Below are 23,126 nucleotides of genomic sequence, written 5' to 3'. Positions count from 1 at the left end.
CCTGCACACCCTGGCACGCCCTGCCTTATAAAAGGGTCTGTTAAATGGAAGATATGAGATTCAGGGTCTCTTGCACGGTTTTATTTGCATCTAAGCAGCTTGTTGAGGTTTCTTGGAAAAAGTTCACAATACTTTTCAAATAATTTAGCACTTAAAGTAAGTATTTTGCCCTAAAGACAATTTTCCTGCTCATCCTTCTCTGTCTCTTCTCCTTCCTCTGTAAATACAAAATGAAACTGAAACAAATGGCACCAACAAAAATAATAACATGAAAAATCTTTGCTGATTTCCTGGACTAACACTACACAACCTCTACTTTCATTGGAATGGCCTGGAGGAAGTCTAGGGTGCACTCTAGCCTAATTGAGTTTTCTTTTGCAGATGATTTATGAAAAATGACATTATTTTACACAGGTGAAATCATCCTCTCTTCCTGCATTTCTCAGGGCCACTTCTCTGCTTGTGTGACACCAGTGCTCCTTTGTTGTGCATGAGAAGGCTGCTGCACAAGTGATGGATGAGTCAGCCAAGAAAATAAGAGATGTCCTGACCTCAGTTAACTGCTGTAAATATTTTTCATGATAAAAAAGAAATTGATTTTTTTTACATCTCAATGTGAATATGAAGTCAGTCCTCCCATAAACAGATTTGAATTTAGCAGTTTACTAGGTAAGTTGGCTATGCACTTTAGTTTTTATTTATTTATTTACCCTGCAGTTCTTCAACCAAAGATGCTTTCCATAGCAGCTTTCTATGTCACATTACTGGTAATATACAGCGACTTAAAGGAACACATACCTACGCACAAATCATGGGGTGTGTGGGCTTGACATTGTTTTAAAGGTCATTGCTATTTACCACCAAACATATTTTCCTGCTTATTTAATAACGGCAGTTTTGGACAACAACATGTAAAATGTTTCCATGTCATAGTCAACAAACGGCTTTTCTAATTAAAAAGGTGAGGAAGGTTTATATTTGGGGGAGAAGGGAAATAATGGATACAAGACACAGCTGCTGATATTTGGATACTACTTTGTGAGTGTAATATAATACTAACTACTGAGACATAAATCCCGTGCACTCAGAAGTCCGCTAGGCAACTGCTTGCCTCATGTCCATATTTTAATTTTTCTTGGAAGTGTGTGCACACTGGGAACATGGTCACTTAACAGCTGGATTATGGCACTGGTGTTTTTTGAATTCTTGCAATTTATCGCCTGTGTAATGGCAATTCACATGCTTTCCTGGTGAGCAGTGTCCCATCATTTCTTGACCACTTCTAGTTGTCCCTGTCTGGTTTATGTGTGTGAGAATGGGCCTGGATCCAGTAAAATATTTAAGCATGTGCTTGACTCTGAGTACCTGATAAAGGAGAGGGCTTGGGAAGTACTGACACAAACACTCCTCTAAGTGCCCATGAGTTATGTCTGAGAGTGCTTTCACCAAACTGGCTGCAAAGAAGAGAGGGAGAATTGATGTTGTGATAGACAAAGCCTCTCAGAAGGAGAGCACAAGCAGGAGAAAGAAGGAGCAAAAGAAGCTCAAGCACATCTCCGGGTCAGCAGTTAGCCATGCACTGGAAGTGCTGAGCCACTGGCCCTGCCACAACACCCACTGTAAATGCTGCTGTCCATGTTTCTCACTGCTGCAGACAAGATCTTCTAAGTGGTTCCTGCCCATTGAAGGACAAAGTGTCTCCCAGGCATGTGAGATGCCTCCCCTCTCAGTGCCAGCAGTGAATCTCATTTCTGTGCTCTTCCTTTCTGTGCTGAAGGCATCCTTGGCACTGCTGCACAGAGATGTTTCCAAAACCAGGTCCTGAAAATCTCCACCCTCTCTTCCTTTGGTCTGCATCTTCCCTTACCTGCATAACCCACTGCACCTCTGTGAGCCTGTTCTCTGCCCACCTCATCCCCATCCACGTAGCATCTCCTGTATGACACTACAGCAGGTGCAACAGCAGAAACCAGGCAGAAGAAATACCACACATTTTCTTTGTGCAGTTTATCATTAAATAATTATTAAATTTGTGATTAGGTTTGTGACTTGTTATCACTAGTTTTTTACCTGTTGTATTAATTTGTTTCTCCAAGTGTTGTTGATGGAGTTCATTCAATAAAACTGTGAAATTATTTTTCTCTTGTTGTAACTGTGTCAGTACTCCCACTTTAAATAAATCACGGTTAGATCCTGGAGAAACCTATTAGAAGAAAAAAACATCAGTGTCAGGCCTCATCCACTTTTCCTGGTTCAAGAGAAGCTGACTCCATTCACTCAGTTGGGCAATTTAAACTGATTGGTCACCTTTTCCATTGAAAATATGTAATTGTGTTGTGTTAAGGACAACCAATAAATGTCATCTGAGAAGTTCTTCCCTGTTTACAGATGTTCAGGGGTTTTCTCTCAGTTTTATGCAGCTTGAATTAGTATTTGAACTAGCAAGAGAAAAATGCTTAAAAAGCAAAGAAAAAGAATACTTTCCACATGAACACTTTCTATGGTTCTTTTGGCCTTTTAACACAGCAAAACTGGACAATTCAAAGAACTGTATATTAAAACAGCGATTTTACTTTTGAAGAAATGTTGTTTGACCATAACTACACAGATTTTTCTTCCAAACCATTTAATTTAAACCATATTTAATTACATTTACTATATTCCAGTGATTTAATAAAGTATGACTTTAATTTCAGTATCCACCAAAATATAAAACTTTTAATATGAAAGAGGTCCTTTAATCCCTCCAAAGAAAAGTACTGGAGCAAACTCTTTGCCAGGAATACAGATACTCTCAAAAAAACATCTTTGAAACACTGTTGGAAATTTTGTCCTTAACCACTCTGACTTATAATAAAGTGACATGAATTCTGTTTGTTTTCATAATTGAACTACCAAGGGCCTAAGTATAGAGATTTTTAGAAGAAGATTTTTTAAACTATCACTGATTATTTTGTAACTCGGGAATGGTTTCCAAGAAGATGAATATTCTTTGAAAACCTTTCTTTTCTCCTCAGTATTTTGAGGCATTCTGTGACCTGATGTTTCCTTCTACATTTTAAGTGACTTCAATTCCCAGTTGCTGCAATGAGCAGGGGTAATGCTGGCCCTGTATAACCAGGATTTATCTCCCCTGTGTACTGCAATGCTATGTAAAGTTTCCCAAGTAGCTCTGTAGAGCTATGTAAACATATTTGTCATCAGTAAAATAATTGAAAGGTGCTATATAAAACTAACCTCAAGTACATAAGGTACATGTGTGTATTACCAGGGATCACATCACATTATTGCAACCAAATTTCCACACTTGTCTTTGTTGTGGCTGTTTTTCTTTTGCGTTTCCCTCACAATAATAAGCATACCTTCACTCAGAGGTTTTTGAATTGCATAGATTACCATCTTTTGGGGTAAGAATCTTGCAGGCATTTAAAGCAGCATGCACAAGCATTTGAGGTTACATTCATCATAAATAATGAAATTTGAGTGCACATAATTTGTAAAAATCAAGCTATCTGAAGGTTTTGTCAGGTCAATATTTAATTCAAGAAAAAGAAGTTCTAATAAAAGTTCCACATGTGGGGCTGGAGATGTTAGGTTATCAATAAGAAGATTTGAGGTTCTCAGAAGAATAATCAGTGAAAAGCATAGTGTGTCAGTAGTGTTTCCTTTTCCAAACTTGGAAAAATCATGTTAGGAAAGACACAAATTATTTTCTCATGCTCTAATTGGGATAAAAGTCATTACTACAGCAGTCTGGGTGAGTTTTCTCCTTTCTCAGGGAGAAAAACTGCAAACACAAAGCAGTATTTTTCCTGTAGAATCCTTTGGTGCAGTTCTCAGGCCAGTCCTGTTGAGGGTGAGGCATTGTCTGATGAACGACTGAGCAGTCCTTTCTTCGGAAAGGCTTGGAGTTTTGTCATATTGATAAAAAACAACAACAACCAAAAAATCCCAAACCCACTCAGCCAACCAAAAAACTAACCCACAAATCCAGCCACAAACCCCAAACCAACAGTTTTGAATCTGTTCCAAAACTCATGTTCATTCCAAATTTGCTGTGCTCTTTTGGGATAAAGTCACAAAATGTGCTTCATCTCTTTCCCAGCCAGCACTTTGGGAAGCTATCCCACACTTGCTGGGACAGACTTGGCTTTCTGAACCCCAAGCAACTCAGCTGCATAGGAAGTGAAATTCAGAGCTGAGACAGGTTTGGGAGGCACATGTGCAGCATGTGCATCTTCCCTGCTTTTCCAGCAAGCTGGCTAGCTGCTGACACTCTTTGAGCTGAGAGGTTGCTTGTAGGAAATAATGCCAGTGTTGCTGTTGGTGCAGGGCCAAGGATAGGGTCCCTTGTGCCACTGGACTGAGGTCACTCAAAGGGATGGTCACCTGGGTGCAGTCTGATCCCTGGAGCAGGATTAGGACACACATCTGCAGAAGCACCTGAGCTCCACCCATATAACTGACACCTGAATCCTGTTTTTACCAACAAACACATAGCTTTAGAGGAAGGTGGGTGGAGAGGGCAAGAAAAGCATGTTCACAAAGTTGTGTAAGCTCACTCTGCACACAGTGTGATAGTTGCAATATCAATTATGCTCCCCAGCTTCCAAGAAACAGCTGACCACAAGGATGAAACTTGTGTGGGAGGAAGAGGGAGCATGCTTGGCAGCTGGCCTCAGACACAGGAGTCGCTGCCACAGGAGGACAGGTTAGTAACAACCTCGACTTACTTGGAACACAGTGTAAGATTTCCCAGTTTCAGCCTCTGTTCCTTCCATGATAATAACTCTCAGAGGGGAAAAAAGAGGGGACAATGGGGAAATTCTGCTCCTGGCTCAACTTTCACGTTTATAACGTATTGAGTTGAAATGAAGATGGGGATAAAACTGTTTTCTCCTGTAGATCTGGGAGACTTCTAGTTATGGCTTGTATTTTCTCTTGTATTAAACTAACATGAATATGTAGTCCTAGATACCTGTACTCTCAAAGGATATTGAGATGAGAGCTACAGTAATTCTGGGAAAAGGGAAGATTATTCCCCTTTTTTTCTGGACATATTTTAGTATTATCTGAAAATAATAGTGATATTTAAAAATATTATAGTATTATGGTTTCACAAATTTGGGGTACCTTGGGAGAAATGGTACGTTAAACAGAGTTTTATGGCTGTTTAAAGATGTTTATGAGTTTAAAGACTGATTTTTCTTTTCCTTGGGCCTTTACACGCTGCTGATATAGAAAGAACAGTCATCAGTCATTTTTAGCTGCTGCTTTCATAAGTAGGAACCAATAAAACATTTTAGGTTGGACACATACATGTTATGTTTAGAACAGCCACCCACTATCTACCATATGCTGTCACACTTCACAGAATGAAAAAGACTGAGTTTCCTCACTTGTTTTTAAGGTGTTTTCTCTTTAATACCTTCCTCCATGGACTTAATTTATTTTAAAATCTACAAATGACAGACACTGTTTCTTTTTTTAAAGTAGACTGACATGCAGGAAGTCTGTGTTTTATGGTTATGGTATTGTAATGCTTCCAGTTTTATATTTCCTACTTCATGAAGAAAGTTTGCTGAAATGGACCAAGCCCTACAACTAAATTGAAAATCTAATAAAAACTATCTCATTATAGCATGTGAATGAGCTACAGAGTACCCAAGTGTCTGGTGCCCAATCCAGCAAACCACTTTGGAAGCATGCAAAGAGTTCTGGAGAAAAAAAAAAGGAGAAGCTATTGTGCAAGGCTGCAAATGTTTGTAGAACACTAGGTATTTTTCAAGATTGGGCCAAAATGCTCATGACTTCACAATACTGATAGTTACTGAAATAATACGAGATTCCTTATGTCATGATCTTATCTACGGGTTATTTTGTAATAGCTAATACTTTCCATAAAGCTAAAACCACACTGAGGTCTATGAAAGAGCAGTAAATGGCCCAAAACTTGGGCTGTGCATAGTTTCTTGTCTGGTGTGGTAGGGAGGGCTGAAATGCCTGTAAATCATGCTGCTAATGCTCCCCCGTGAGCAAGGACCTTGCTGAGTCTACCCAGCAGGGCTTTAAATGCCAGCATGGAACCCACAGGGGGGCTGATCCCTGGCCTGGGTGTACTGTGAAAGTGCAAAGGTAAACTAAAGTTAAAATTGACCCACAGTCCTGGCAAGCGTGGCACATGGTGGAGGAGGCCAGACCACACATGTCCTGGTGCTACCACAGTCACTGGGAGTTTCATAAACCTTCCTTCCTGAGTCAAAGAGGACAGTTAGCCATGCGCTTTTTCACTGAATTGCATCAATGCGCAGAATACTTTTGAGATGAGATGACTTTCCCCTCTCCCAGATACCTTCTGCATTTCTAATCTGCCTCATTCAAACCTACCTGATAAGCCTGAGGTACGCCCAGGCGCTGGGCAGACTGCCTGGTAACTGGGACACTTTTCCCATTTAGTCTCTGCCGCTGTCTTTTTCTACTCATCTTATGCTCTTGCACTTTTGTCTTTGAGTATTTTCAGACCCCGTGCATCCACATGAGCAGAACAACACAGATTTAACCTGTGTCCTCAGAAAGGGGGTTAAACCACAGACTAGCTTACAGCTGCCTCCTGCTACAGGGGCAAGGTGGAGTAGATGATGTGGCTTCAGCTGATGGAGAAAGCAGTCTTACCCTGCATATGCAAGTCACTGTTTTTTGAAACAGTACTAGCCTCATGGAAAATGTTATTTATTGCTAAGCCTTCGCAAAGGTTACTGTAATTATAGAACCATTAGGCAGCAGGATCTTTGGGGCAGGGTCTTTATCGACCCTGAGAAGCATCTAACACTCTGAGATAATCTAAGCAATGCTACCCAGCTTCATCACACTGTCCAGTGAGTCTGCATCATGCTCCCATGCTCACTGAATCAGCTAGATATATAAAGAGAGTAATCTAAAGAGCAATACATGGGCAGTAAATCAGACAGTAGGGAAGAGAGTGCATTGCCTAGTTGAAAAATGGGGTTTCTGCGAGATGGTAGTTTTGGGAGAGCATTTTAATTGGTAAGGTGTATTACTGGATCAGTTCAGCTCAGAGAGAAGTTCTTACTGGTGCAGTGCTTTCTTTGTGAATGAGTGGTTGGTGTGATGCTTGTGATCTGCCGTTCTTCAGGCTCTGGAAATACAAGCCCTAACATAATGGCAAAGGACACCATTTACCAGTACAGCATATTTAATTCTCTAATAGTAGTACACTCATAATAATGGAAGACCTTTCCCACATCTATTCTCCAACTGCTTACCACCCTTGCCTTTTGGGATCTCCCTCCCAAAATGCCTCCTTTCCCATGTTGCCTACTGGAGGGGGTTATAAAGCTGCTTGCTGTGGAGGCATCATGCTGGTCACACATCTTATAACTGTGATCATATTTTGGTAATCTTTGGTTTTTCTTCCTTCATCAACTGAATTGTTTATCTATGTCACTAATTGCCTCATGTAAAACTGGGTTCAACACAAGGACCAAATAATTTCTGATTCTTTTGTAAAGCCTAGTCCAGACTCCTCTTATAAAACCATAAAATTACCCACCATTATTTGCAGAGGAAGATTATTACAACTTTCAAAACACTGCTAAAGGATGGAAAGTGAAGCATGAAGTGCCTTCAGTGTTATCCAACATGGCCCTTCTGGATCTAAAAGTAAATAGAGCTTCCTTTCCTCAGCTCAGAGCTGCTGGAACCCATGGCTCCTTTACTGACAGCTGCTTGGAAACCAGCAGAGCCTCAGGATCCAGTGTTTCAAAAGTACCTAATCATCTATTTCCACCTTGCAATCTACCCATTAATATTTAAAGAAGCCCCTAGCAACATGCTTTAAAGAGCAGCTGTGTCAAACTGTCATGGTGTCAATTCCTTTGCTGAATTCACTCTATATGCAAGCGGAGCATATCAGTGCTGTATGTGAATTCTAAATCAGCATTTAGCAGTGGCTCATTCCCAGTGTAACCATTGCTCCTTACAGGCCTACCTCAAGGTATGTATTCTGGTTTTGTTACTGTCACAGACATTTCTGGGAGAAGTGCCATTCAGGAGGTGGCCAGAATGGAGTCTCACCTGTGAATACTTTGAAATTGCCATTTGTTTTGTGGAGGTGAGCACTATCCCTGTGAAATCAGAGCAGGAGGCAACTATCACCTGTACAGTTTCTGGTGTGATCACTGTCCTTAAGCATTAGAATATTCCAATGTGAAAGCTAAAGAGCCCTGGTCTTAGAGTCAACCTTGAGTGTGGAAGACCTGGCAAATAACTACACAAGCTGTGTGCATGCATGTGGAGGCTGGGAATTATATCCTTATCATGTATGTGAGGAAATGGGGAAAAATCTAGGTTGATAAATGAAAATGAGAGAGAACATGAGGAGAAAGATTAATGGAGAATAGATGTTCCAGCTCCAGGCACAATGCATATTTGTTCTAAAGCAACAAATCTATGGAGTAATTAGAAAATGTAAAGCACAGTATAAATGCTAAGGGATATTTGTCCTGATGATTTATACTTATATAACATTCCCTTCCAATTAAATTTACAGCCATTTAGGTGTACCTATATTTTTGATCTGTTAGTTTTGTAAGAGTAATGCACTCAGTCCCATTAAGGAGAAATGAACCAGATAAGGAAACTCATGGATGGGAGTGTGGATGGGCAATTCTGCAGCCTTATGCTTTATTCTCACAGGATTTACAGACAAGTGGGAATATTGAGGGGGAGAAAAAGTCTGGCATTGTTGCAAGAATAGTTTGGAGCTCATCAGACAATCTATGCATATTTTCACAAATATTTGGAGGGGGGATGGGGTGGGGAGAGAAAAGTACATAATTTAGACCTGCAAAGAGGCATGTTTAACTTGCACTCTACTCTGACCACTTACATGGAACTTTACTCCCCTCCACTCTCTAAACACAGATAATTGCCATGGCAACCACTGTATTTCAAGACTCTTGCACATATACTCGCACCTTTCTTAAAGAAACACAGAGCACAACAATGTGGGATGGACATAGTAAATCACTGGGCTGTTTTTTATTTGTTGTTAACCAGCTGTCAAGATTTAGGGAAGAGCTGAAGACTTTCAACCCGTATCAGTTTCAGGCCAAAACCAGAAGATGTTTAGACAGACACTTTGACATCTTTAGTAAAAAGTTGGATGTTGTTTGGTAACTCTGGGCAAAGGAATGACTGATGGTCTCTCTGGGTGCAGGGTGAGAAGATTCCTGAGCTAGGGAAGGAGATTAAGGGACTAATACTGAAAACCAATGATCCACCCTTAGGATTAGACACTAATTTATCAGAGCAAGGACCTGTGACACTTGAGGAACTCCTTGGTAACACAATGAACTTTCAACATTGCCAGGGCTGGAGGGTAAATGCGCTGGAATATTGTCATCATCCATTGCTACTTGCTATTTTCAAGTTTTTATTCCATCAGCCCTGCAGAAATACAGACCCGACCTCCTAGGTGCTGTGCAAACAGAGGGCAGGAAAACCCCCCTGCCTCCAGAGCTAACGATACAAGCTGCTCAGAAAAGCACCCAGCCTGTCACGCCTGGGTGTGCAAAGGGCAGGGAGCGGGAGAGGTGCCGGGGCGTGAGGCAGGTGCAGAGCCAGCACGTCAGCACCAGCCCTGGCCTTGCCCTGTGCTGCCTCTCCCCTAGGCTTTCCTTGTTTACTTCAAGTGTCTGACATGGGTCCAGGAAAGTGGCACCTGAGGGAAGGTGCCAGGCCTTTGCCCAGAGGGCAGCATCCAATGTGCAGGTATAAACATGGCTGGTTGCTTTCCCCCAGTTATTGCTGATTAGCAAATCAGGAAGTAAGAAAGAAGGATCAGTGTTGTTTTCTTTGGGAGCAGAACATGCTTGTTGTTTTATTTTTTTTTAATTTTTTTTTTGGTGTGTGTAAATGATCTTAATCTCTGTGTTTGCAATCTGGATTTCTACCTCAGCTGGTTCTCACGTACTTTATGAAACATTACTAGATGGCATTATGAAGAACTTTCAAGGAAGGAAGGTCTGAAATATTTGAAAGAAGCAATATCTAAAATAAACTGGTATGGCTAAAGTGCAATTAAACCCTGAATTCTGAGGTATCCCTATAACTCAAAATAGCACCCCTTCTCTCTCCCTTTCAAAAAAATATCTGTCTGGGAGTAGGGATATTAATTTGCCTAGGTGACACATTGATTGTGGCTTTTTTTTGTGAGATTCTTTCATTCCACCTCTGAAGTACAGTTCATTCCCCTTTGGCCTTTGGTATTTGTAATAAATTTCAGGAGTTTGCTCTGAACTGGAAGCCTTCACAGTGATTTCAGTCTGCTAAAACATTTATATTTAGTTTCCACAGAAAGATATTTGCACAAAATGATAAAACTTTTTCCATCCTTCCATGGAGATTGTGATCACGTGGGAATCCTGCTGACACAGAAGTGTTCCCCTTTTTTTCAGTTCTGGAGAACTCTGCTTAATTTAAGCACATCCATAAACATCTAAGAGCTGTTCATGTTAAACTGGAGAAGGAATTAAGGGTCCTTCTTTCAAACATTCCTTGGAATTTGCTCCTTCACAGGTGGTAGTGTAAAACAGGATTACCTTGAACAGGCAAAAACCTTGTACCCCATTTTCTGAAAACTGATGCTAAATTTTCCATTTCAGCTGCCTCACAGTCTTTCACAAAAGAGGGAAGATGAGAGACAGTTCATTAAAAACCAAAGTACAGAAAGGTATGCCTTCTTTATTTACTCATTTATTTATATAGTCTGGAATTTAGACCTTGATTTTCTTTAGAGAACTTGACAGAAGTTTTCCATGACTACCATTATTGAAATGATACCACAGGTGTATGTTGTAGCATTTGAAGTTAGTTTTGGAAGAAACTACAATCTTCATAGCATAGTGAGAGTTATCCCTTAAGGGGACACATCATCAGGATATGAATTTTGTTTCTTTCAAAGAAAACAAAAGCAATTATTATCTGGCGGGTGTTTATCCTGCTGTGATCCAGCTGGGTGGCTGTACCAAAGGACAGCGCTAACACCAGGAGGCTGCTCTTCCTCCACTGCTGACAAGGAGGAGAAATGGGCTGCCCTGGAGGTGCTGGTGCTGGCTGTGCTTGGGGTGCAGCTTTCCCTAGGGATTTTCAGCTAAGCAGACCCTTCCAGTGGCTGACTGGTTTTCTGAATTTTTTCAAATCAAGCCTGAATTTAGCTTCCAAAAGATGATGCTGGGATTTGAAAGTGGGAATAACCATGCAGATGTTGCTGTTCCCCAGCAAGTGATACCAAATGCTGCTCCTTCCCTGCAGCACCATTCTGCCCTTCTCCTTCCAGAGGGACAACCCTGGGGCTCTCCCTCCTCTATCTCACCACCACTCCCCCACAGACTTACAGGAACTTAATTTGTTTTTGAAACTCTTCCAGGTTTGGCTGAGGTTTGTCAGTGGCTTCAGGGATTATCTGGGGAGACTTTCACTGCAATCACATATGCTTGATTTTCTAAAAAAAAAAAAAAAAAAAAAAAGAATATCCAGAATAAATTCCTCGCAGTTTGTTACTGCTGAAGTCAGGCAATAGGTTTACTGTCCACCAGTCGTAACTGGTTGGCAGACTTTTTATGGGTCAGCCAATCCAGGGAGCCATGATAGCACACGGGCATCCTCAGGCAGAATATTGAAGCTACCACTGCAAATACATTGTTTTCTGGGAATTTTCCATCCTACTGGGGTCTTCTAAAGGTCTTCTATATACCTAGAAAGAAGGCTTTGCCCTTGGTTTTATATCTAAGCTTGCATTAGCAAGAAAAATGTATAGGAAGTAAGTGATTCTGTCCCATTCCTTTGGCCAAAGGATGGTTCTGTGGTTAGAGCTTGGGAAGGGTGTGGTCATAAACAAATCTTCTAATTCCCCCTTTAAATCTTTCTGGGATCATAATGAGATGTTGAAAGAGTACATGAATCTGATTATTCTTGATGTCACATATTAGATGTCATGTTTAAGAAAGACAAAATGTAAGTGGCTGTGCAGATATATAGCATGGAAGTCTAAATGTCTTATCCCTGTTTATGAAACAGGAATAGTACGTGTGTTCTACAGGCCAGGATAAAACTCACAGGCTGAACTTCTTATGATTTAATGGCAGACTTTGTCACAGGGTTGCAAAATAATGCAGAAACATGGAGTATTTGAGAAACATATGTGCAGAAACATAGAACATTTGAGAAACATACGTGCTGATGCACAATTCATAATAATGGCATAACCTTTTATCAAGCAGGACAGTTTTATTTGAAGTTCTGTCATTTACGCTGCAGGATATTTTCAAAGATTTATATTTATTGTCATCTACAATATGTCTGTTTAGAGTGTGTTAAGCAGTATTTTTCACAACAATTTAGTACTGATACTTAAATTCAGACAGAATCTTAGCCAAGTTGTGTCTAGAGGAGAGACAAAGAAAGATAATGGCAAAACAAAGATGACTTTAGCAAACTGACAAACACTGTGGTTTGCCAGCCACTGACAAACACGAACAGGCCAGTCTAGGACAATTTTGTACACACAGTGTTTTACTTTGGGAGGGTGTATGCTATAAATATACTGCAAGTACCATGAAGTCATGAAGTTGTCTATAATATTGAATGACTATCTCGAAAGAGCTGGTGAAGCATAGACGTGATTAAACAGTGAGTGGTTATCTAGCAAGGTTTAAACGTAGCTCCACAGGACTGAATAAAGTTGTTCAATGTAATTTCTTTCTTTGCTGGTCTCCTTTGGCACTGGTCTTCATCTTAAAGTCTGCTTTGAACTTTTTCACTACATCTGTAAACACTCATGGCCACGATAATGCATCTTTATATTTTCAGACTTTATCAAGTCAATTTGTATATTTCCTTCCTGGCAAAAAGGGCCAGACTGTGTTCATTAGATTTTGTTCCTGACCTGGATTTACCTCACCCATTTTTCACACATCTGAGGCGCTTACACCCTTATACTCAAAAATGAGAAAAAGATGAGAGAAACTTCCAGAAGCCAGAGCTTCAGGTTTGTATTGGACATGACTATAGGCTGAAATCAATGGCTTTCTAGATTTCTTTTCAGCATATATAGAAGAGTCTTTGTTGACTTGTTCATACTAAAATGCTTAATTTTTAGGTGCCTAATCTATGGTGGAGGAAACTTTCCTTGTGACAGTATAAAATAGCCCACTTGTGATCTCCCAGCATTTTAGCAATAGCACCAATACTTTCCTAACTATATTAGAAATGGCCCTTGGTAGGTTTCAGGCTTGCACTTACCTTGGTCACAGTTGCATTATGTTGGCAACAGATCCTGTGGATAGTTAGCACATTCAGGGTGTGCTCCTCACCTTTTGAATGGATGTGCTCCTAGTTTATTGCATAAATCTGTCTTATAAATCCTTAGGTACAGAGCATGCCATTTGATACCATTAAATATTATCCCATTTCAATTGCTTCACTCCTTAAGGTCATCCAGTTCTTCCTGTTTGCTCAGATTCTCCTCCCTAATAAGAATGCTTTCCAAATTTCTGTTATCAGAAAATTTCTTTAGCAAGCCAACATTTTTGTGGCAAGGTACTTCCCCACTTGCTTGTTGTCTTTAGTTGGTTCCTGGTGCACCTTACAATTCTTTTATTAATCCCCACTTATTCCATATTAATTTTACAAAGAAAGATTCTATCTCGCACATAATTTTTTAAAATTTAATCTCTCAGAACAAGAGTTCTTTTGAGTCTGGTATGCTAATTTAGGTAAACTTTCATCCCATTTTCTTTTTATCTCCAGGTCTTTAATTATTCCTATAATGCATTTTGTTTTCAAGTTGTATATGGTTTTGAATTCAAACAATCAGGTTCCAAAGGTCTAGATTACTTTTCTCTTCACATAAAGAAGTAAGCTTTCCATTTTCTTGGACTTTTTGTTAGGATGGATTTACCAGAATCCCATGCTGTGTGTTCATTCTTATGTTCCAGTTTTCTAAGCAAAATGAAAATAATAACAGAAGACAGATTTTTAGGTTCTCTAACACAGTCTTAAGCTGGACCAAGGGAAATGTAGGTTGGATATTAAGAAAAAGTTTTTTACAGAAAGGGTGATAAAATATTAGAATGGTTTGCCACAGAAGGTGGTGGAGTTTAAAAAAAGACTGGACGTGGCACTCAGTGCCATGGTCTACTTGGGGTGTTAGGGCTGCGTTGGACGTGATAATCTTGATCCAACCTTGTGATTCTGTGATTCTAAAGTGCCCACTCCTAAGGGAACAACAAGGGGTGTTTTCAGTTCTCAAAACCTTGTACTTTGTAGAGGTCAGCAGTTTGAGGACCACATGCATGTCCATGTTTCATTATGAAGCAGATCTGCTCTGAAATGAAACGAATACTGCTATTATCTACAATAATCACATAGATCTTGGAAATATATAGGTTATTTAAATACTTAGTATTTCTCCAGTCAATGCATAACCAACTACTAAATTCTCTCTTCTTTGCCATAGAAACAAATTTTTTGGCCATTCACTTTCATTCTCTTTGCAAGCTCAAACTCAACTTGTACTTTGGCAATCTCCTGTTCCTCTGAGAACTTTTGTGTTTCTGAACCTCCTTTTCCTTTTGCTCCCAGTAGTGTACATCCTTCTAATGTATTTTTCTTGCTGGGTTGGGATTTCTGGAGAGCTCTCCCCTTTTCTGCTTCATTTACAAATAATCCAAATATCTGTGATGACCACAAACACGTCCTCTTTGGTGTTGCTAGTTTTGAGGAACTCAGTTCCTCAAAATCCTTGTGATGGCTCAAAGTCTCCACCAGCAGACAAAGTGCCCCCTCACGGGAGTAGATACCCTGGATGGCATTTAACATTTGTGCCACTTGTCACCTCTGTCCCTGGGGTCCCATCCATCCTCCAGTTCCACCCAAACATGAAGTCTGGTGGGTTGTATGCTCAAGGCCTTGCTAGTCCTTTAGGACCAACACCAACATTCCTCCTGCTTCCTTATTAACAACATACCTGAACAGCCATATCTGCCCATATAAGCCATTGCTCTTGTTGGGCTGATTGCCTGCTCAAAGACACCTCCTTCAAGCAGTGGCCTCATCATGTCTCATGCTTTTTTTTATTTTTCATTTTACTTCTTTCTGTCTGTGGCTTGGGACCTATCTCAAGTCAGTCTGGCAGCCCTATGCCTGTGCTGCTATCTATCCACACACCATCTTACCCTGAAAGCATCCTTTAGACATAACCTGAAAGTAGCTGGCACATTTATTAAAAGCTTTGTAGGCTGATGAGTTGTAGAGTTTGTCATTCTTCCCTCCTACTCCATCACACTTGAGCTGTTGACCTGCTTTCAAGCTCCCTTTGTATGAAAACCAGAATTACCTCATGATTGCTGCTCTCCAAGTTAATTTCCATGAAAAGCTTTTCTATAGGCTGAAAAATTGATCAGCTGTGGCTTCCACTGTTCCCTTGAGAGGACTCCTCCACATGATGGGAATGTTTGTCCTTTGGTCTGCACCTGAAAGCCCACTTCGTGCTGACTTCAGCTTCACAACACACTTCTGCCATTCTTCCTCTTTACAATAATAGCAGAGCTGCCTTGTGTCCCACCCTGGTCTCTGTGTGTCCAACCATTAACCCAGCACTGCCAAGTCCACTACTAAGCCCTTCCCCTAAGTGCCACATCTTTGTGCCTTTAAACATCCGCAATGATAATGACTCTATATCTTCCTCGGGCAGCCGGTTTCAGTGCTTGAAAACACTTTCAATAAAGAAGTTTTTCTTCCTACCCAATCTAAACCTCTCTCTGACCTGGCAGTCCGAGAACCGGACTAGCTTTCAGATGACATGAGCTCTGGTCCCTGCTCTACCCCAACACCTCTTTTTGTGACTTATTTCCCCATCTGTAAGGAAGTGTAAGGTTACCAAAGTCTTTGTTAAGCACACTGAGACAGAAATGCTGTGCATTCAGAAGTATTTGTGATTTTCCTTTGGAACTAAGCTTTGACTCCCCAGGTCTGGTGTAATAGTGCATAAGAGGTGTTACTGTGTCCAAGATGAGGGTACTGCTTCACAGGGGAGGATGGCCACTCTACCCAGAAGGAAGAGTTCAGTTTCTCACATCCATCTTGCTCTCACATCCATTCTTGGCTTTCACCTTGTGCTGTCTCTGTCTCCTGTCAGACTCCATATCAATTCACTAAACCAACACTCCAAGCTGGACTGTGGGAGACAGAGGCCGACAGTGGGATGAGGAGGTGGGGGGATAAACAACCTCCTTTCAGACATTGTACTATTCTGTTAGTAGAATAGTACACATTAGGTGCATCATGATGAAAACTGAACCTGTTGAATCAGATTTGGTCCCAGTAAATCTTTATTTTGTGTTCAATGTTTCTATCTTATGACTAGTGCTTTTTAAGCATCAGTGACATGGTGTCTTTCAAAACATAATAACTTCAAGCTGTACTGAGATATATATATATATATATATATATATAATATTCCAAGGTCTATAAAGTAATTTCTCTGAACAGTTACACAAAGAGTTCCTCAAAGCAGTAGCTCCAGTTCATTATAAAGGAATCTGAAAAAGTTTATTTTTATTGCTTTAGATTTTCTGATTTATGGGTGTTTGTTTGTGTTTAGTATTGCAAATCCAGATGGTTTTCGGTAGATATTGGTGTAGTCAGAATGATTATGATGTCAGTGTAAAATGAAGGAATTGTGTAAAGAAATAAAATTAGTTTGTACTTTATATGTGTGTTGTGTTTCAATTAACATGCATAAAACTCAAATACTTAGGAAAGAGTTGGAAGAAATGCTCCTCTGTGAACAATCAATATCTGTGTTTTATCTGTGGTATCCTAGCTATTCCTCTGGGTTGTCAAGGCCTCCCACCAAAAAAACCCCAAGTGAGATAAATGTCAGATGGTAAATAGGTTTTATTAGACCTTGGGTATTTAACATGCAAGAAAAATATTTCAGTATAGTTAAATAAAATAGAACTCTCCCAGGGCTTCTTCACACAAGAACCGGTCATGGTGTTGTGAACTAACTTCACTGAAGGATAGAAAAAATGGAGAATCCTGGCTCTGAAAGGCATTCCTTATTTACACAGTTATATCCAACAGCAGCAAAATGAGCACAGAAGGATATAGGCTAGGTAAACTACTTTCTGCACTAAAGACTTTTTTTTTGTAACTACTGTAATTTTTCAATATAAAGGACTTACTCTATGGTGTAATTTCTTTAAAGTAATGAACATGTATTGAAATTTGTCCTTCATCTTCTAACCAATATCCCATTATGGTCACCAGATCTAAATATAGCTCTTGCCTACAGTCAGGGAACATAGTAATTTTATGGGTTTTTATATATTTTCATTCTACTTTTCCTATTTGTTTCACCCTTTTCAGGCTTCTGACACCCACATTGTCAGACATGAAACTTTGCACACATTTTTTCTGTGAAAATAATAAGTGAGGAAAAATCCAGAAAAGTTAGAGTTCATATTTAGTAAACTGCACAGATGTCAAATCTTTTTCTGGCATCTATAAGTTCACCATTTTGGGATTTGGAAGCTTAATTAGTATGTGTACATTTATTATTTTATATATGGAATTGTTTTTACTTTTATGCATGGTATACAATTAGGATTTTCATAAACCTGTAACATCTATGAGACAAGATTTATACAGCTATATAGCCTCAACATTACTGAGTGTTTGGAAATCTTAGCAGTAAAGTGAATCTTCTGAAAACTTGGCTGATAAGACTTCAAAAAGTTGGAAAGATTTTCAATCTGGTAAAAAAAATTCCAGAAATTTAGTATATCAAGGGTACAAGGTAACTTGTTTAAAGTGAGATCTGTCTGCCTCTGTTATCATTACTGTTTCCTGAGAGACAGTTTATGGAAGGTGGTTTTATGATACATTCCTGAAACACCTCCAGATTTCAAATATGCAATATAAACCACCTTATGAAAACTGCATAACTTGCCCTTGATTTATAAATAGTACCACACCTACTTTGGCTGTACAAAAATTTTAAGTCCTAATGTATTCAGTTAGTAATAAAAATGAAGTTTAACACAGAAAGATTTGCTAAAGAACCAGATAATGAAGGGACAGGAAACCACCTTCTAGATTAAAGTGTGTTTCCTATTCCTAAGGTAATGGATGGAAGAACTTAGCACGTTAGCAAGAATGGTTGGAGAAAACCCAAGAAAAATTTCTACTACCAAGGCACGTTGTGAACAGTTCCTTTAAAAGCTTGTGCTTAAAAAGTAAAGATATTTGCAGTGTTCATCAGTATCAATGGTTTATTAGCAACAAATGAAATGGTCTCAATAAAGCATGATCTACTTCAATTCAGGTAATCACAAATATTTTTGCATATGCAACCTGAATTGTGGAACCGTGGGACTTCCACAGCACAGGAGATTTTTCAGTCAGTGGTCAGCAAAAATACTTTTTGTATGAAAGTCACAAAAAATATCCCACAATGCTTTTCAAGAACAATCTACTAACCCTGTATTATCTGGCAATCTCCCCCAAATGTCAGTCTAACTAGAATCATAAATAAAAAAAAGACTAATTTTTCCAAGATTCTGTTTCCTGGACCTATTCTTTTCTGGTTCTGCTCACTTGAACTCATTGCTTTTATATTTGAACTCTTGGTATTTTTCATTCCATGCACGACATGTTGGTCTTTTACTTGATCCACTGAAATGTTAGTATAAAAATGTCTTGAACATCTTTTTATGAGTCCCAAGATGCTCAGCAAGTTAGAGACAGTTATGCTGAGACAGCCTCAAGAGATGCAGGTTTGACATGCAGCTGTTGTTTTTTACTTGCCTCTTTAAAAAACCAAGTCTGTAATGCAAATGTGTAGTTACAAAGGTAGTGTGTTTCATTGCTTTGTTTTCCACCTGTACTTTCATAGAAATCTCACTGGAATCAGATCAGTGAACACAGACCAAGGGTTTTGAAGGGAGCAGTCAGAAGGACAATTTTTCATCTCTTGCAGATTATCTGACCTGCTTTCAGTCCATAAATACTGCCGAACATCTGACCCTACCACACTCTCTGCACACTTTCATTCCTAACACTAGCCTTCTCCACCTTTGGAACAATGGAATTGTTTCTCTGGTCTTGTTCAACTCTGCCGAATGTATGGAATTAAGTTTGCTGTAAAAATATAAGTGAAAATAGAAATAAGTGAAAATAGATTCAACTTCACAGTGTCTTCACAGAACTCTATGTATCCTCCTGAGGATGCCTGCATTGCTCTCAGAGTGCTCCAAAATTAGGCTAAAGTCTCAAGTTTCTCTGTAAATATTTGCTTATATTTCTCTCTTTTCTTCATCACTGTCGTGCTACTGAAAAAGACCCAAAGATGTCCCTGGCTGAAATGTGGTAAAATCAAAGCAAGTCCACCCTGCCTTTGCAGATCCAGTACTGCTGAAGGGGACAGATCTCACCTGAGGGCAGCTGTCTAAAAGCTGGAGGTCTGAGCCAAGTCAGTGCAGTAGGATCTGCTTAGAGACAATGGAAAAAGATAGGCACTGCCCATTCTTCACATCTAATTTAGGCTGTGGTTCCCTGAGAGGTAGTGAATGTTATTACAGCTTATTGTTGCTGAAAATGTAAGGTCCCTCCTTCCTCCACCCTCCTCTATCACTCCTGGTTGTCTTCTAGCTGTTTACTTTGTGTTGGTTCATCAGGCCCTTCTGTGAACCAGGCACCCCGGTGGAAAGTAAGTCAACTAAAACACGAGAAGAGGGAGGAGTTTGACCAGAGAGGAAGAATGAAATGCCTTTTTTTTTTAGTGGAAATGAGATGTTGCACCAGGTCAGCTGCCCATGAAATTGTTGCCTGAAACTTCTGCTGGGCTCAGAAATGGGATCACCTCTGGAAACAGAGAGAATTTTGATGACAAAGAGAGTCTCAGGACCAATTTTAAGTGTTCAGCTTTGATCAGAAAAAATGATTAGAGGGACTTCTTGGCATTTTTAATTACTGTAACTCACATATTTTTAATTAAAAAACTACCTAGTCTGTGAAGAGACAAGCTCTCTTTGCTCTCTCTGGCATTCAGAGCTATAAACTCAACAAGGGGAGTGAAAGCTAAACTAGTCCTGTTGTCTTAACCCTCCTTAGCTCCGGGACAAGTGTTTCTCAGGCAAAACCCTCCTTTCAGATACTTGGGTTATGTCACTCATTGTCTCTATTTTGTACTTGTATCTTCCTACTCTGTGGGAGCTTGTGCTTGGCTTTGTAATGCTGTTAATGATATATAACTATCTTACAGTATGACTGCTTCAATGATGAAAAGAGTAAGACATAGAAAAAAATCTCCCATTATAACTACTGGAAGAAGAGAGGTCTCTGAATTTGTGCATGGGAAGGATAAAAAGTGTGAAAAAGGTGAAAAAGGTGTTGATTCTACAGGAATTTCTTGGAGTAGAATTGTACTTCAATACATTTTCTTGTATAGTACAAAATTTAAAAAAAAAAAAAGAATTTACAGGATTTTAGAGCTCAGGTACCTAACATGCCTAAGGAGCACAGAGCCTTGTCCAGAAAATATTTTCTGCATTTTGCATCAGTGGTGAGACATCAAGGATGCAACTTGTTCTGCCTCATGAGTTATACATGTACACACCAAGAAGTTTTTCATTCTTGATTTGGTCAGCCTCAGATAGCTAGTTAAAAAAAAGCATTTCTAATTTCTGTGGTTTTGCTACTCCTTTTTTACACTTATAAATCTGGAAGAACAGTACCACTTTTAGCACTGGAGCAGCTAACAAATTGTTTACACATTACCTATTCTGTTACCAGGGAAAAAAAGAAATGAAGGAAGTGGAAAAGAAGACAAAAAATAAAGATGGGTATAACAGATTTAGAGTAGAACATTCCCTTAAGACTTTTGTGATGTGATAGTAATGAAGCGGGGGATGGAATCTAATGGTGTTCCCTGCCTGTATTAGATGCGCAAGCCACAGCTTAAAATGGAAGAATAAATGCTAAACTGCATAGTTCTTTTAAGAAGCTTGTTTGACAGTTGATATCATCAAGGGTTTATCAGAAGAGTTCACATGAGCTGTACAGCCTGCTGATAGTAAGAGCAGAAGTGTTGTTGTAGGGAAGTGAGCTGGTGCCCCATGGCTGCACCCTCAGGTTTTACCATGGTACAGTAGCACTTCTTCCCATTTGGTTGCTAGATAAGTAGGTTGTTCTGAGCCAGCAGTTGCCCAGGGTGTGCCCAGGTGTCCAAGAAGGCCGATGGCATCCTGGCCTGGGTCAGCACTGGTGTGGCAGCAGGAGCAGGGCAGTGACCGTCCCCCTGTACCCAGCACTGCTGAGGCCACAGCTCCAATGCTGTGCTCAGCTCTGGGCCCCTCACTGCAGGAAAGACATGGAGGGGCTGGAGCGTGTCCAGGGAAGGGTCTGGAGCACAAGTGCTGTGAGGACCAGCTGAGGGAGCTGGAGGTGTTTGGTCTGGAAAAGAAAAAGTTCAAGGGGAAATCTCATTGCAGTCTACAAATACATGAAAGAAGGCTTCAGTGAGGTGGGAGTTGGTCTCTTCTGACATGTCTCAAGTGAAGAGGCAAGAGGAAATGACTTTATGCTGCCCCAAGGAAGGTTTGGATTAGAAAATAGAAAAAAATGAAAGATCATGAAAGAATGGTTAAGCTTTGGAATGAGTTGCTTAAGTAGCTGGTGAATTTGCCATCTTTGGAAGCACCCAAGATATGTCTGTGGCACCTGGGATATGTTTCAGGGATGATTATGGTGGTGGGTTAACCACTGGACTAGATCATCTTGAAGATCTCTTCCAATCTTGATGATTCTGTGATTCCTTGATACTGTTTTGCCTGTTTTCAGTCTCCAGATGACCTTCAAATCTTTGAAGAACAGGATGAAATTCTTCTGCAGAAGTTAATTTGTTTAGATGTAATGTAATGGCATGGTAATCATAGATAAGTTTGACTCAGAAGTTGGTCTGAGTCCGAGCTCTGACTAAAGCCCAAGTTCATCTCCTGCGCTTGCTGAGTAGGTGTATGTCTGTGCTCAAATGTGAATTTTAGCCCAGATCAGTGGCCTGCTGCTCCTTGCAGGGATCCAAAGCAGGTCTGCTGTGTATAGTCCTGTGCTTTTCAAAAAGCACAGGACTTTATAATGGGCTGTCCTCATTATGCATGAGTTAAGAAAAATACACTGTCCTGTAGGTTTGGATTTGAGAAGGGGAAAATAAACCTCCTAAATGAGTAAAAAGTATTTACCATCTGAACCAGAAGACATTATGGCATTGGTGTCATCATAGGCAATCTGACTGGAATTGAGAGATAATTGTATCAAGATTGTAGGTATGGCTTGTATTTGTGCATAGGGGACTTAGAAATCTAGGTGCCTATTTAATATGACTTAGCAATTAAGGAATGCCTGCATCTTAGCAGCTGATACAGGTAAGCCCAAAATTCAGAGAGGGTGCTCCATGGTGCTGTAGACTTTGCTGAAAGAAAAGGTGTGATCTTCCTGCTAGAGTCCAATACTCTCTGACCAACTTCTTTTAGATATTTCACACATGGAGGGAATTATGCTTAATATCAAATTAGTTATTTTTATGTTACACAGGACTTCTGTTTTAGTAGAATGATACAAAATGTTCTGAAAACACAATGCTTATGTAAGTCACACTTAGCAAATGATAGCAATTGCAATACAAAGTTCAGTCACAATTCAGTGATTCCCATTCCATTCTCTATAATAGACTCGCTGTGTTGGGGAAAGTTGAACATAAAGAAAAAAAGTTCTCCATTGAGATGGTGGACAGCCCCTGGAAGAGAGTTTACAGAGTGTCTGGACAGTACTCTTAATCATATGGTTTAGTTTGTGGTAGTTCTGTGAGGAACAGGGAATTGGGGTCAACGATCTTTATGGGTCCCTTCCAATTTGAGATTATGTGACTCTATGACTCACTGTCATGACTCGGGACTTTCCCAGTTTCTGGGAAGGGATGAGCGTGTTGAAGGCACTTCAAGCCCACTGTTTTCAAAATTCTTTTGTTAGTTTAGTTTTTTTAT

General features: G+C 39.9%; 1 long non-coding RNA gene across 1 annotated transcript in view; it reads left to right on the top strand.

Annotated features, from left to right (window-relative positions):
* The first annotated feature begins 4,585 nt into the window (after nucleotides 1-4,585).
* LOC135294233 (uncharacterized) overlaps nucleotides 4,586-23,126 on the top strand; it is a 65,022-nt gene continuing 46,481 nt past the window's right edge. The window contains exons 1-2 of the long non-coding RNA XR_010356381.1: nucleotides 4,586-4,711; nucleotides 10,686-10,753. This is a non-coding gene — a long non-coding RNA (uncharacterized LOC135294233). The remainder of the gene's footprint in view (nucleotides 4,712-10,685; nucleotides 10,754-23,126) is intronic.

The sequence above is a fragment of the Passer domesticus genome, chromosome 2 (genome assembly GCF_036417665.1).
Source record: "Passer domesticus isolate bPasDom1 chromosome 2, bPasDom1.hap1, whole genome shotgun sequence".
Taxonomy (NCBI): domain Eukaryota; kingdom Metazoa; phylum Chordata; class Aves; order Passeriformes; family Passeridae; genus Passer; species Passer domesticus.
The sequence above is the reverse complement of the archived record's forward strand: the minus strand, read 5'-3'. Positions and strand labels throughout refer to the sequence as shown.